This window comes from Musca domestica, unplaced genomic scaffold (genome assembly GCF_030504385.1).
Source record: "Musca domestica strain aabys unplaced genomic scaffold, Musca_domestica.polishedcontigs.V.1.1 19, whole genome shotgun sequence".
NCBI lineage: Eukaryota > Metazoa > Arthropoda > Insecta > Diptera > Muscidae > Musca > Musca domestica.
This window is the reverse complement of record NW_026712245.1, coordinates 8,429,021-8,445,645: the sequence shown is the minus strand read 5'-3', so window position 1 is coordinate 8,445,645 and position 16,625 is coordinate 8,429,021. Positions and strand designations below refer to the sequence as shown.

Sequence of the window (16,625 nt, the reverse complement as noted above, 5' to 3'; positions counted from 1 at the left end):
CTTTCCTTCTTCTTTCTCTACTACTGCAACCGCTGCTGCTGCCACTACTACTTCTGTCTTTACCACTTTGTTGCGGGGGAAGACGTGTGGGTGTGTGTGTGTGCGTGCGTCGGGCAATTCACCATTTTTGTGTTGCCGTTGTTGTTGTTGCTGTTCATGGCAAGTTTTTCACTTAATGCTAAAAACGAACCTTTAAAAGTTCTTCATGGATACTTGGCTGCTGTTCCCACCCGCAGTTCTGTGAGAGCAAAAATGTGCCGCTGGGTTTGTGGGTCTCGAATGAAGTAAAAGCATATGGTTTGTTGTTGTTGTTGTTGTTCTTATTCTGATGCGAAAGGATGGCTGCAAATGAAACATTTTAGGGATTTTCCTTAAAGCCCCCATTTAAATATATTGTTTAAGGCTTTGGCTTATGTATTGTAAAATGTTGAAAATCGATGCATTTGGAATTGGTATTTTGTAATAAAGTAATTGCATGAAAAGCTGGTATTTTGGCCTTAAATATTACATAACTATATAATGCGGAAAGTAAAGCTTTCAGAAGTCTTAAAGGTTTTACATTAACGTTTATAGGACAAATAATGCTCTCTGCAGCTGTGTATATAACAGGTTCGGGAGAAGCATTCAATTTGACCACAGAAGAAAGATAAAAATACTGAATCCCCAACTTGAAATTTTCTAAGGTTTGGAGCCACAGTCCGAACTGAAGTTTTTTAAACTGGCATTTTGAAATCACGGTGGGTAAGTAAGCCTCTTGGTCAATACAAGTCCTGTTTCATTATAGTCACATAGTAGAAGGGTGGGACTAGAAACGGATGAATGTCGCGATAGCCGGTGCCGGAAAATATCAATTTTTTTCGCACACTGTTAATGTCCGAATTCGTTTCGGACATACCCATTATGATAGGGATTATATCCGCTACTTTCTGTGGAATATGACCAATTTTTTCTGGGACATAATCCCCATTCCATTGTTGGGATTATGACATTGTAAGGGGGGTTATATACATGGGGTTAATGACACGGCAACCATTTCCGATATTAAATATTTCGAAGCTGTTCCACTATTTTCTTATCATATTCGGATTGTCTAAATGGAAGTAAGCCTTGATAAAAAAAATTAAATATTTTATAATTTTTTTTAATGGAAATTGTTTAAATTTTACAGCAAGTGTCGCTTCTTCGTCTGCGAAAAGTTCCTCTTAAAATTCTAGATTCGTTGCTAAAGTTCGCGCTCGGCCTTTTTTTAGTACTTAAATGGACCATTTGTTCAATTTGACAAAGTTTTTTTTATCAAAAACTTCATACATCGTAATTAATTTTCGGATCTTTAATGTTTTTCACTTTATTCAAGTCTTATCATTTTTGGAATGGAAGAATAATAGGAAAATATTTGCCTTTCATGCCTAAAATTCTTCAAAATCTTTTATTTTTAAGTTTTCCGAGGAGGATACTAGTAAAGCAATTGCACAATGAAGTCACATCCAAGTTTTCTGTCCAAAAGTATTTCGTCGTCGCCATATCTCAACTCTAGATACCAACAGTGACATCCTTATCCAATTTCAGGATTTCAGCTCTATACCTTGACCCAATACCAAATATAGTAGCATTATGTACTTTTCAAACAATTGCGGTACGTATTTTCAATACAATCTCCATATTTCAACCTCATATACCTACAGTGACTTTAATATCAAATTTCAGGATCTAAGCTCTTAAATTTCCCCTATTATCAAATTTAGTACAATTTAGAACAATTATAGTACGCATATCCGAAACCAGCTTCATCTCTCAACCACAGACACCAACAGGGACACCAATATCAAATCTCAGAATTTCAGCTCTATTCCTTCACCCAGTACTAAATTAAGTTCAATTGTGTACTTTTCGTACAAATATAGGACACATTTCCAAATCAAACCTCAAACACATACACCACCAGTAATCTAAATATGAAATTTCAGAATTCTATTTATATACCTACATCCAATACCAAATATTTCTGAAAACAACTCCATATAACCAGGCTACAAATTAACATCAAACACAATACCAAATTTGAGATTTACATCACTATTTGTTCACCCAATACCAAATTGTACCAAATATAGTACTATTTAGTACTTTCCATCCACTTGTAGTACACATTTCCAAAACCATATCTTTATCACAAAACAACCACCAGACATACAAAATTATATTCAAAGTTAATACGAATTCTTGAAAAGTCCATCTCATCCTGAAACAAGCTCAAACAGTGGCCTACTTTCATGATCCCAAACTAAGAATTTTTAACGTTTGAGTTCACATTCCGAACTGAACCACTTTATATTTCTGTGCAAAAAAAAAAATATATAAAAATACCCACAGCCATACATATCATTTAATACGTCCAAAACGTGACTCAACGAAATAATGGTTTCAGAACTAGGTCTCTTTAGGACATTTGGAGTCTATCTAGCGATGCTCATCTGTCTGTCAGGCTGGCTGGTGCACTCGATATGGTCAAAACTTGGCCAATCGTAATATTCTTGTCAAACTTAGATCGAGTTCGGATATCAGTCTATTACTTCTCACCCACACAAAAGGTCGAAATTTTCAAAAAAAAAAAAAAAAAAAATATTTTACTGCACAAAAAGAAAAAGGAAGATCCGATTTTGCTCAAACATTGAAAATTCGAATATTTGCATCAGTGCTAGGTCTGGTGCGACCTTCCCCAAAAAGGGTCAACATTTTGAATGAATTTAACTCTTATAAAATGTGATGTAATAGTCCGATTACATTGAAGATCGATCCACTCCTTCTGGTACATCCCCCACAAAGGGTCAACATTTTATTCATGAAGCTCATACAACGCGAAATTTACATAAAATTCCATTCCGAGGTACGTCACAATATTTCCATCAACTCAATATCTGTTATAAAGATGTTTGAGAACTGACCATTCTTCTTCTTTCTGGTACCTTCCCCACTAAGGGTAAAATTTTTGAATAACCAAAACTATCATAATTTCCGAATTTAGAATTCGTTTCTCTTCGTATTTCACACATATCATCATTTCTGCTAACAAAATATCTGCTGTGAAGATTTGATATTTTTAGACTTGGACCCTGTCAGACCCTGTTAATACAGAGTTCTTCTGAAACAAGGTCACATATTCCAAGGCTGTAGCTAAAAATTATATCCACTTTAAGGAGTTTTGCATTTTGCATAGCGTGTTGTAATCACGCTATCTTTCGAACAAATTGAGATAGAAGGCTAAAATTTTACACACATGTATATTTTGCCAGTAGGCAGGTTAAGTTTTGCCAGTAGGCAGGTTAGCGGTACCTCCCGATATTCGGTATTTTGATGATTTTAGCGCCATTATTTACCGGAATTGTTTCAAATTTGGTATTTAAAGTTCGTAATGGATACTACATCCTAAGCCATCATGTAGGTCCATGTCTTCATATAGCCCCCATATAACGGTACCCCCCGATATTCGGTATTTTGATGATATTAGCGACATTATTTAATCGTTCCAAATTTGATATTTGAAGTTCGTAATAAATACTGCAGCATAAAACAGAAAATGGGCTATGTAGGTCCACGTCTTCGTATAGCCCCCAATACCGTACTATATTCGGTATTTTGATGATTTTAGCTACATTATAAACAGATTTTTCTTCAAGTTTCGCATTTAAATATTGTAATAACTTATGACAAAAGTAGTCTATGCAGGTATTTTTAAAATTTTAACAGAATTTTTAACGGATTTTTTTTTTTTTTTGGAATTTGCCATATTTGTACCAAATGGTGATGGGTATTAAAAGTTCGGCCCGGTCAAACTTACAGCTTTTTTACTTGTTGATTTTAAAAATTTTGAGGTTTTGACCATCATTTTCTAAGCTTTACTACAAAATTAAAAAAAAATACTAATTCTTTCTTTTTTTTCTACTTTCAGTTTCCAGGCGCTACATAACATCGTATTTATAAATTTTAATTCATAGTGGAGGCTATTTCCCTCGTTTAAATGTTTATATCTCTATTAATACGTTTTAATTAAAATATTAGCTAAATAAACCTATAAATCAATGGCTACTGGTTTTGAAAGCTTATGTCATTAATATAAAAAGGGTAAATTCTTTCAAAATAAAGATTTCAAAACAATTTATTGCCAACATTACTGTGATTGAGTCTTTAAATACCGAAAACACCGACCACTTAGCAGCAATCAAATTACACTACCTTTTCATTCGTGGGAAAATACACACACATATATCACATATACAGAGTAATGCATGTACTTCTCCTGTTCTACAACTCCTGCTGCTGCTGTCGTATTTTGCATTGGGAGCATTGGAAAAGTGTCGGTTTTATGGTTAACTACCCATGCTGGTGACCACCACATCAATTAATTTCAGCTTGTTTGGCTTTGATTTATTTCAGTGACCTTTTCTGCTGTGTGTTCGTTTTGTTAAAACTCAAATTGATTTGGTTATTTGATTTTCAGCTTAACTTTGTTTTTGTTCCGCTCCCTCTCTCCACACTCTCTCTCTCTCCGTCTTTTGAGAATTCCAAGTGGTTGGGTAAACAGAATCCTTTTAGCAATTTTTGTAAATATATGTTGGTTTATTTAATCGTTTCCCTTTTTGCTCCAAAGGGGAAAGGTAGTGAGGGTGGGAGACAAAGTTACAGTTAAAAATCTATAATTTATATGACCCCAAGGCCAAATTCATTTCTGTTTCTTTTGCAACATTATGTTGTATCATGTTCTCCAAACTAATTTCTCTAGTTATGGAAATGACATGATAAATGAGTAACTAATAGGATCCTGGAGCATACACTTTGTAATGTTACTTTTTTCGTTTTTCTTTCTACACAGACTTCCATTTACATCAAGTATTAGAGAAAATTACCGATTTCCTATGTTTTTTTCTTTCTTTTTGTATCGATTAACTACCCTTGATGTCTTCCCTCCCACAACTGAACTTGAGACTTGTGCAGAGAAAAGCAAGAAATTGAAAATCACTTTGGAATTTAATTTTTTCTCTGAAGCCCTTCAAATGTTAATGCCATGAATCTGTTCGCTCGTTCGTCCATTTACTCTAAACACATTCTGCTTGTTGGCAGTAGTTTTTGTTCTTCGGAGCCAATTTGGTTGCAGGTTTATTTCATAGTTAAGTGTCTTTAAGTATTAGTGTCAGACAAGGGGTTATTGGCCTCAAACTGCAGAGTGTTTTTTTTTTTTTTTTTTTTTGTAATACGTTTGGAAAAGAATTGAACAGTTGCCAATCGAACAAATCATTGCAGTGCAAACAATGTGCATACCTATTTTGTTGTTATTCAAACGAAAAAGAGATGCAAAATTTTTATTCTATTTAAAATGTACCCTGCGTATTGAATGGGCTTCGCTCATTTTATATGAAATCTATGATTTTTCAAAATTCATAACCATTTGGTGGTAAGATACTTGCATAAATGGACGAATATATCCCATATTGCACATGATGAAATATAAGAATAAATTTCGAGGCATGCACAAATACAGGGTGAGATAAAAAAACTGTAACAAAGTCAAACGCCATATTATTTACATTTTTTTTAAATTTTATTGATTGAAAGCAAAATATGTCGGAAATAGCATCAAATTTTAGAATAAGTTTATATTTGTTCGAATTGGTGACATTTCGCACGAATTATGGCCTTAAAACGGCCATAATAAAATATCGGTATATTTTGGTATCTTCCCCAAAGTTCAAATATTTTGAGTAAAAGCAACTCTAAATATACAGGGTGAGTCGAAAAAAACTGCAACCAATTTCAGACTGCTGTCAACTCTGCCTCTCGTCCGACAACTGTTAAAATTATTCCACTGACAGCTCATTGTATTGTTTTCTAGTGTACAAAAGAATCTTCCAGAAAATGGAATTCAAGCGTGATAGTGTGATTTCTTTATATTTGGCTGCAAAACCACAAGTGGTTATCGTCAGAACACTCCAGCATTTAAATACGAATAAATCTTTTGTGTCTCGTGCCATCGCCCGTTACCGTGATACTGGTAGCGTAGCTCGACGTCAAGGAAGTGGAAGGATGAAAACAGTAACATCAGCAGAAATGGTTCGAAAAGTAAAGAAGCTACTTGATCGAAACCAGCGTCGCAGTGGCCGAAAAATGGCTCGTGAGCTGAACATATCGCAATACTCCGTTCGGCAAATATTGAAAAATGAGCTCGGGGTAAAGCCATTGAAATTCCAAAAAGTACAAAAACTCACACCGCAACAGAAATAAAATAGAGGCAAAAGAGCTAAAAAGTTGCTTCGATTGGCCGAAAGTGGTGAACTGCCATTGTCCAGCAGTTTGTAAACAAACAAAAGGATCGTGTTTACTTGCTAAAGAGGTCAGCTGAAAATGTGCACCTTCGGTTGGCTACCAGAACTCAGCGCCGGCCATGGTGATGGCGGTGATGTGGGCCGACATAATAGCCGATGGTCGCTCCCCGACCGTGGCAACAGAATAAATGCCGAATATTATCGCGAAAATATTTTGGAGGGTGTATTAAAGCCTTGGGCACGCAAACGCAGACCTTGGTCATTATATTAGGACTCAGCGCCATCGCAATCAGCACGCGCCACCCAAGAATGGTTACAAAATGAGGTTCCTTTTTTCATTTCCAGCATACAATGACCACCAAAATCTGCGGATACCAATCCGTTGGACTAATGTGGCTGGAGTATTTTGGAAAGCAAGGTTGGCACTAAAAAATGCCCAAGTGTCGATCACCTCAAGTTAGCGCTTCGTCGGGAATAAGCGAAAATACCGCAGAGCAATATTCGGCAGCGTGTGACGGTTTCATTGGCCATTTGAAGGCAATGTTTCGTGCCAAAGGTGACCAATTCGAATCCGACATTTTTTGCTTTCATGCAGTAAAATTTAAGAGAAGTGTAAAAATTATAGCGTTTGTGGTTTTTTTTATCTCACTCTGTATAATAATTTGACGATAATCGGACTCGTCATCACACTTTATAAGAGTTATAATAATTCAAAATATTGACCCTTTGTGGGTTAGGTACTTGATGGAGTGGACCGAAAGTGACCATTTTCGCATCTGACCAGCTATGATGCATATATTAGGATTTACGAGTTGGAACAAAATCGGATCATCCTTTCTATTTCTGTGCAGTAAAACATTTTTTGGAAAATTTCGACCTTCTGTGGAGTAGGTTCCGGAGGAGTGGAGTGCCCATCTCCGAACTCTATCTAAGTTTTATAATAACATTACGACTCCAAATGTCCTAGACTCCAGATCGACTCCAAATGTGCTGATATAGATTTGGTCCAAAGAGGCCTAGGGTCTAAAACCGATATTTCGTTGAAGCACATTTTAGCCGTATCAAATGATATATCCTCTCTAGCCATATGGCTGAGGGTATAAAACTTAATGCCTATTCTAGGATATGGGTATACAGCAGACGACAAACCCTACGTTCCAGCTTTTTTTAAATTTCATATTTTTATATCCGTTATATGTTAATTATTCTTTCGTTTCATGTTATATTCAACTATAATATTACTTTCCGGTTATTTAAGATTATTGCGTTCTTTAAAAAAAGTTTTAAACAAACATTTACGTTTATCGCACCAAACATCCGTCACGTATACTTGGTATATTTATTTGTATGTGTGTAGAGAGGAATGCAAAACAACTTTGCCATAACAGCAACGCCAACATTTAACTGTGTATTTGTTCGATCAACAATTTTATTTCATTTCATTTTTTTCACTTTAAGCTTCTTAGCCCATATTAAGTCAGAGGAAAAGAGAGCGAGCCAAAAACCGAAAATAATGACTGCAAATACACGCCATGCCTTGCTGGCAAAGGCCTTAAGATGACGTGTCTTGCCAATTGGCCACGTATTGGCCAGTAGGCAAATAAACAAACTGAAATATATCCGGACGATAGGCGAGTAAAAGAAAAATATCCGCTTATACAATATTTTAAAGGAGTTTGTTATGCAGCAGCTACAGCAACGATGTTTAATGCTCTTCACACAGAAATATCATGCAAAGAATTCACAGAAAAAAATCCAACAAAAATAAAACCATGAAACATTTAAATTAAAATCTTTGGACAATTTGTGTATTTAAATATTGACCTCCAGTCAGCCATCCAGCCATGGGTTGTGGGTCAGTCTATTAACCCGGCATTTGTATTTTTTGTTTTGGGCCGGCACAACAAGGCTTCGTCTTCTTCTTCGTCTCCCATATTTGCGTAAAAGCCTGTAAATGTTTGTTTATATGTCCCATTTGTAATTAACCCAATTAACTGGGGATCTTTTAGGCCATTTCATGGAAATGTGGAAAATTAATTGTGTCCAATGAACTGTAAACTGAGACCTTTTTCATTCATCAGCACAGTTAGTTACCAACAAAACAAAGGACCCAAATAAGCTGGGTTAATATCAAAATAACAGCAGTAATTTGCTGCAAAAACAATCACAGACAGCGCGTGGTTGAAATTTTCTGGGGAAAATTTATTTTTGGACTAAAAAGTCCCAAAATTAGGGGTAATGACCAATTAACAATATTCGTATATAAATAAATCGAGACATTCTTTGAGAGATAAAAAATGTGTTATTATAAACAAAATGGAAATAAATCATGATGTGAGAGATAAGTTAGAATGTTATGTACAGTATTTATAGCTCGTTATTAAAAATTGGGGAGGTACGAAAGGGGGTAGACTAATATTGGCCAATGTTCTCGTACTTGGTTTCATTTATGATTAATTTTTTTTTATTTTGAAAATTTAGAAATCTTCTGTGGTGGAGCGGGTGGAGTTGTACAAGAAGAAGTGGACCGATGCATCCCATTTACACAGTAATTATTACATGGGCATGCGAAATTTAAAAAATAATTATAGACGAATTTCACAGTTTTGGCAGTTTATAATATTTTAAATTCTGATCTCATGCAATGTAGGTTCCAGAGGTATTATATACATACTCTTGATATAGTTTTTGTACATATATGCAATATAGTGCGAAGTTCAGTATAAAATAGGGAATTTTTCACATTATTTAAAATTTTGCCAATTCCTAAATGAGCCGAAGTGTGGAATTTGAAGCAAATTGGAATTTTTCTTCGGTCTTTATAGATAAATAGTTATAATTATTTATTTAATATATATTTATTTATTTATTTTTTAAATAATAAACTAGTTAAAAAGTATCTCTCGGTTTAGCCGACAGATGTATACCCTCAGCCAATGTTCGATAATTAAAATATATTATGACTTGTGTTATGATTATTTAAATTGTTGAGCTTCTATGCAGTAGGTTCTGAAGTAATGGGCCAATGTTGTTCACTTTGTATCAGACCTAAACATATGTGATATAAATATTACGATGTGCCAGGTTTGAACTTTATTGGTAACTTCCTTCACTTTATATGGGATATGTGATAATTTTTAGAAAATGTTAAAATGTGCGTGAGGTACCAAGTGTAGTCGACCGAAGCATTCCATTTTCATACTTCATGAAATACACATAAATATATCGGATTAAAAAAATACAGGTAAATCGAATCTTTTTATTCAATTTTATGCGAATTCATAAATTCTATATTCATCTCAGGTTTCTAATTGAAAGCAATATTTAGACTTAGCAAGTTGTAAAGATAAAAGTATTGGAAATTCACAGATATATGCCATTTTCACAACAGATCTTTTGTCAACAAAAATGTTTGTATGTGCAAAATTTTCCAAATATTGAACTCTATGTGGGGGAGGTACCAGAAGAAATATTGTTATATGTTTAATTTAAAGAGAACTGGATGCTTTTTCGGATGTTATGGTCGTTTTGGTTATTCAAAACTTTCACCCTTTGCAGGGGAGGTACCAGAAGGAGTATTCCGATCTCTACCATGTTTATAACATATCTTTTGTTAATGGAAATATTCAGATGATCCAAGTCTGAATGGAATCGGATGGTAATTTCGTGTTTTCTGAACTTAATAAATATTTAAAATTTCGATCTTTTGTGTGGGAGGTACCAGAAGGAGTGGACCGATATATTCCATCTTAACACCAGATCTCGGGTTTATAAAAATATTGGGATGTGTTGCATTTTAAGACAATCGGATGCATACATCACATTTTATAAGGGTTATAATTATTCAAAATGTTTACCCTTTGTGGGGGAGGCAATTGGTGTAGTGGGCCGAAGACAATTGGACTCTTACATCACATTTTATAAGAGTTGTAATTATTCCAAATTTTGAACGTTTGTAGGGAAGGTACTTAATGGAGTGGACCGGTATTGTCCGTTTTCGCACCTGTCCTAGCATTGATGCAAATATTAGTATATGCAAAGTTGGAGCAAAATCAGATTAACCTTTCTCTTTCTGTGGGGGAGGTATCAGAAGTATATAACTGAAATTGCCTAACTACGATTTGATCTGAATTTCAGCAGAATATCACGATTTACTTGAAAACAAAAATTCATTGTAAAAAACAAACATTAAATTTTTTTAAATTCATTTTTAATTTAATACAAAATAATTTTTTTTAATATATGTAAGATTTTTAAAAAATAAATAAGTTTAATAATCGAATTTTAATTGCAAACACAAAGAAATTTTCCTTTTAAATGTAGTACTATTTAGTACCTTTCGTACTCGTACAAATACACCAAATTTTAGATTCCCAACTCTATCTCTTCCAACTTTCACTTTGCCAACACCATTCCCTTGTCATATACCAAAAAGTACCTATCGTACTTTTTAGCACATATTTGCAAACCAATTTCAACTTTACACACTAACAGTGACCAGAATAACAAAATTTCAAAAAAAAAAAAAAAATGAGCAGTTTCGCATGAGGGGCTTTATTACAATATTTTAAACCTAATGTATCTGTCGTCGAAATTGATTTTAAGAGATTTGAAATCCATCTAGAGAGTTTCATCCCTCAGCCTGAGAGGCTGGACACACAACTTCCCAAGGGCTGATATTTTACATCAAATTTCCATCATACTGGGATCAAATCTTGAGTTGGCCAATACCTGTTTACACATACTAGAGAACCTCTCCCTCAAAGGTCTTATTTGCTAAAAGAGAACATAATAATATAATAATAATATTTCATATTCAAGACTGGTGAGTGAGAAAATTGTTCAACAAAAAAACATACGATTTTAATTTATTTTTCGATTTTTCAATCTTCGAACAACTCAAAAATTTGTCCGCCATGTATTTTCTACCTTCCATAGACCTTACAAACTTTAAAACATAAGAAATTGTTTATAAAGGAAACGAAGCCTATGATTAAAATTTAAATTCACTCATCGTAATATATTTTATGATTCAAAAAGAGACAACATCGATCAAAATGAAAATAGTTCATTGCTTTACTACAAAGGGTGTAAATAGATCATTTTGGCCGACTCTCAAATCTTCCCAGCAAATGGTCATTATTTTGAAAAATAGTTATTCTTATATAAAACAAATTCTATACCCATGCTGAACCAACATTGAACATAATGATATTATTATCAAACTTTGCCGATTAGATTAAAAAAAGAAAATATAGTCATATTGCTTCAGCTGTCTCCTCTTATAAGCTTAACAAATTGAAAGAAATCTTTTATCTCCTAATATGCAAAATGTGTTTTTCATTGGATTTCCTACGAGGCGATAAAAATTAAAAAAACACATAAAAATATTTTAGGTGTTGAAGAGCCAAAATCTAGTATCGAAATATTTACAGCTAAACGTGCCTCATTTCCCAATCTGGAAGACAAACTTCATTTCCGCACATCTCTTTTGAATGGTAAAATTTTAAATTTTAATTTTAATAAATAAATTCCATAGAAATATTTCCCGATTTAAGAGGTCGATAATTACAAGAAGTGTTTAATCTTTGTGAAAGAGGCACCACAAGAAGTAGACCAACATACATTTATGCAACATTTTTTCACCTTTCGAGGGGTGGTACTAGCAATTGATGGCCAATATTTTAAATGCTCTCTTCAGACCCAAGTTTTATAGAAATATTACCACATACTAGAGTTGTCTCAAACTAATTTGATTGAACGTACTATTTCCTCATCTAGTACCGTGAACTCTGCGTATGAGTGATACGAAATATATAAAATCGCTCATACGTTAGGAACTGGTGTACTGAACAATGAACTACATTAACACAACTTTACCACTTTATGGTGCACCCAATTGGTTTTATATGAGATATATGGGTATGGGTATTTTTTCGAATTTTGTCACTTTTATTATAGAGAATTAGCTAATTGTAATAATAAATGATATTATGATGTGTTTAGTTTAATCAATATTCGACATTTATTTAACATTTTTACGAGAGTTATTATTTTTTTATATTTTGAATGTTATGATCATTGCAGTTATTCCGAAAAATTGGCACCACATACGGTCTGCCACATCCCATCTATCTTCACACTACATCTTGTTTTGGTATAATTTTGACAGTTAGAATAGGCGCTTATTTCGCATATTATAAGCGTCAATGTTAAATAAAATGTTGACTCGCTTGTGAACGAGGTGTCAGAAAAATGGCACATTTAATCCTGTCTAAAGATATGGAGTTGCTAAGTTTTAAGACAATCGTATTTCACATTTTATAAATAATTGGCTGTAAGAAGGAGCGGGCCGATATAGACCGTTTCCCACAAACATTAGGCCTTAAAAAATATTGCTATAGTCCAAGTTTGAACGAAATCGGTTTCCCCCGTTTCTTCTTGTGAGATGTTCAATGTTTGTAATTCAATACATTTTTACCATTTAGGGGGTACCAGTAGAGGAAGAAAAGGACCGATATTACGCATCTTGGAACTTGATCTAAGATTATCTAAAATTTTAAGATGTGATGAGTTTGAGCATAATCGGATACTCTACAGATAGACTGGCAGAAAGACATTTTGGTCGTAGCAAATTATATCTGCAGCCTCACAGCTGAAGGTATAAACAGATATATTCAGGGAAATTCGATTTTTTTAACTTTTTCGGCGAATTGATGTGGTGGTTCCGAATGGAAACATAAACCTTTGAAAGAATATCGTCAAGGTTTTAAGAATAATAAAACAAGTAAAAACAACTGTAAGTTCGGCCGTTAAATTTTCTGTTAAAATCTTAAAAATACCGAATGTAGCCGTTCTTAAAGGGCCTATACGACGACGTGGACTGCATAGGCAACTTTTATCATAAACCATTACAATATTCAAATACGAAACTTGAATAAAAAAATCGGTGAATAAATAAGCTAAAATCATCGATATTTCGAATATAGGGAGGTGCCTTTATATTGGAGCTATACGAAGACTTAGACCTGCACAGACAATTTTCTGTCATAGGCTGTAGTAACCATTACGAACTTCAAACACAACATTTGAAACAATTCCGGTGAATAATATCGCTAAAATCATGAAAATAACGAATATCGGAAGGTACCGTTTTATGAGAGATATACGAAGACGTGGACCTTCACAGACAATTTTCTGTCATGGACTGTAGTACCCCTTATGAAATTCAAATACAAAAATTGAAATAAACCATTTTTAAATTCTGTTAAAAAAACTGATTCTACTAACCTCAAATTGGAAAGATAAAAATATCTTTAATATTTCATCCAAAGATTTCTTGTTCCGATACACATAAATTTATTCTTGTTCTTTTTTTCTTACTTTTGTAACAGCCAATTAAGTTGAATTCCATTCGATGAGATGTAGATTTACAATAAACTTCCCCTCCCAACAAAAAAAATCCTTCAAAGTCACTCTGGCATAACAAATTAAAATAATTGTCTATTTCAAATCCGCAGAAATATCTATTTTTTTTGTTGGTTGTTAATGAACAAAAACAACAAAATATTTGAGCAGTACTTAAGAGCTGCGACTGCTTCTTTTTCTTCTTCTCGCTCTTTTCTGTTGTCAGTCAGTCAGTCAGTCAGATGACAATTTATTCATGTCAAATCTAATGAATTTGATGAACTTTCATTGAAACCACAGACTGGGGTGAAAACGGTGCGAGCTCTGAACAAATTAACAGCAACGACAAAAGAGATAAAGGAAAACCGAGTGAAATATAATGATTCTTACCCGCAATGCAAATTTGAGTCTCAGAAGCTAAGGCGACGACGAAGAAGAAGAAGAGCACTTCTGCCACTATGCTGCTGGTGTTGCCTTGCCTGCTTGAGGTTGAGGTTGCTTTTAAGGCTAAGGTTGTTTGAGACTGCTGATATCAGGTTGCACGAATGACAGAAGTAACAAATTGAAAGTGTTTCAATTGAATTTTAAGATGCGTTGTTGGGGGTTTCGCGGGTTCTTATTTAATTTAAGGATTTTTTGTTGGGTTTTTTGCATTTTCTTAAATTATTTGTTTGCTAGGTGTTTTCTTTAATTTTGATAAAATTTGAATATTATTTTTTTATGTATCTTGACCATTATTTAAAAATTTTTGTTTATTTTTTATTGTGAATATTTCATGTTGCTGTAGTTGTATGCCATACTACCATCACCACCACTGTCGTGCCACTAAGAATTTATTTTCGGGACTCTAATTTTGCTGATTGTAATTGTGGCGGCAAAGAAACAAAAACCTCACGACCGACAACGGGTCATCGTTCAAATACCAGCCAAACATCCAGCATCACATTTCCACACAAACGATACGAACCGACCTAAAACCGCGCGCTCCTCATGGACACATATACACACACAAACACGTTGTAGCTGCTTGTGATATATATATAAATAACACTCAAACCCAGGTATGTTTGTATGTAGGAATATGTGTGTACAAATTTATAGGACGATGATGACAAAAATTTATTTTCACCAAAAACCAGGTTAACATTTGCACATTTTATTACAAACAAACAATGAGAGAAACAAGCACACGTACACACACAAACGCACACGAACTTACATATATTCACATTTCATTATTTTTATTATTACAAATGCATGGAGCCAAAAGATATGCGGCTGCTGAGTTACATATATTTACGGGAACAAATACACATACGTACACACTGGTAAAACACCTGCGAATTTCCTTTTTCCACCTACACAGACCTACAATCATGTTTACATACATATAATTTTTTGATTATTTTTTTTTTCTTTTTTTCACTTATAGTTGTAGTTGTGGTTTCTCGAATGTATTTAGGCGAGAAAGAGTGTGTGTGTGGGGGGGTTGGATGGGGGGTTAATGCGAACCCATTCGGTTTTTGGCACTTTGAACTGGGTGCTAATTGTGGTTGGGTTATTACCAATGGCAGTGCTGGTGCTTTCTTTTACAGGAACACTGCAACATTCCTTGCCATTCGTTTTCAAATCACTGCTTTTTAATACTTTTTCCCGGCCAAATAATATTTTCTTTTTTCAATTAGCCAAACTATCCTTTGCTTCCGAAAAGTAAAATTCCCTTTTCACTCGTTTTCAAAATTCGTTTCGTGTGTTTTTAATTTTTTTTTTTTTTCTAATTCCTCGTAAACAGGCTAAAGTAATCTGTGCTTGGATTTGCTATGCCTTGTTTTTCTTCCATTCAACTTTGTTGAAGTTTTGGTAGAGCTCTTGCAAAACGAAATAACCGCTGCCGTATTTGTTTCGCAACTAACATGACCACGTTTCCGAGTTAACTGATTTGGAACGGCAGTGGTTCGTATGCTGGCATGTAAAACACATCGTCCATCTGAAGGAATTTTACGTATTCGAAATACGGGTTTTCTATCACCCTATTTTTGAGAGGCCTGCTCTCGCGAAAATTCTCTTCTTCTCATTTTAACCACAAACATTCAACCCAAACATAATAAGGACACAGGGCAGTATAAGAGAATTCACATAGAAAAAATATAAGAGCATTTAAAACTCACCACCAGCGAATACCGGAAACCCAAATAATGAAACGGTTTCTTTGGTTTGTCTACCACGCACACACAGCCACACAATATAAGAGTCCCAAGAAAATCACTCTCTCCCAAAGTGTGGTGAGATTTCTCGCTTATGCTCTCTTTTGATTACTCAATTTCGAATTTAGACATTCGTGTGTTTTTCTCACCCCCTCGCTTTGGGGGCACACTCGTGGGTGCATGTGTTTGTGTATGCTGTCGCTATATTCTGATGTGCTAGGAATGTATGTATATGTCTCACGTGTCATGTTTGTGACTTGTTTTAGTCATGACTTGATAGATTTACTGTCACTGCAGATTTGACTAACAAAATGTTTACTAATGCATGCCATCGTCTTTACAGACACTCACCCGCACATACACACTCACACACCGGCACACCAAAATTGGTCAAGGAATTTAGTTGGTGGAGGCGGAGGAGGGGAGGTAACAGACAGATTTGTTGAGTTTTCTCTCACATTGTCAAGGGCAACAAATTAAAAACAAAGTTCATTTGTGTTAAAGTGAAATTTTCATTTAATCATAGATTTATTTACATTTTTATATAAAAGAATAATGAAAATATTGGTGAAGCCATGGTTATAATAAAATTGGATTTAAAAATAAATTTTACAAACCAAAAAAAAAATTTTAGACATCTATAAAAAGGTTATAGACATCAACAAAAATAATCTATAAAAAGACTACATTCAAACCATTC

The 16,625-nt window shown here is 34.3% G+C and overlaps 1 protein-coding gene across 1 annotated transcript in view; it reads right to left on the bottom strand.

Moving 5' to 3' along the window:
* LOC101889529 (uncharacterized) overlaps positions 1 to 15,642 on the bottom strand; it is a 156,743-nt gene extending 141,101 nt beyond the window's left edge. The window contains exon 1 of the mRNA XM_059121230.1: positions 14,112 to 15,642. The gene's annotated coding sequence lies outside the window, so the exon portion shown is untranslated. The remainder of the gene's footprint in view (positions 1 to 14,111) is intronic.
* Between the last annotated feature and the right edge of the window lie 983 nt (positions 15,643 to 16,625).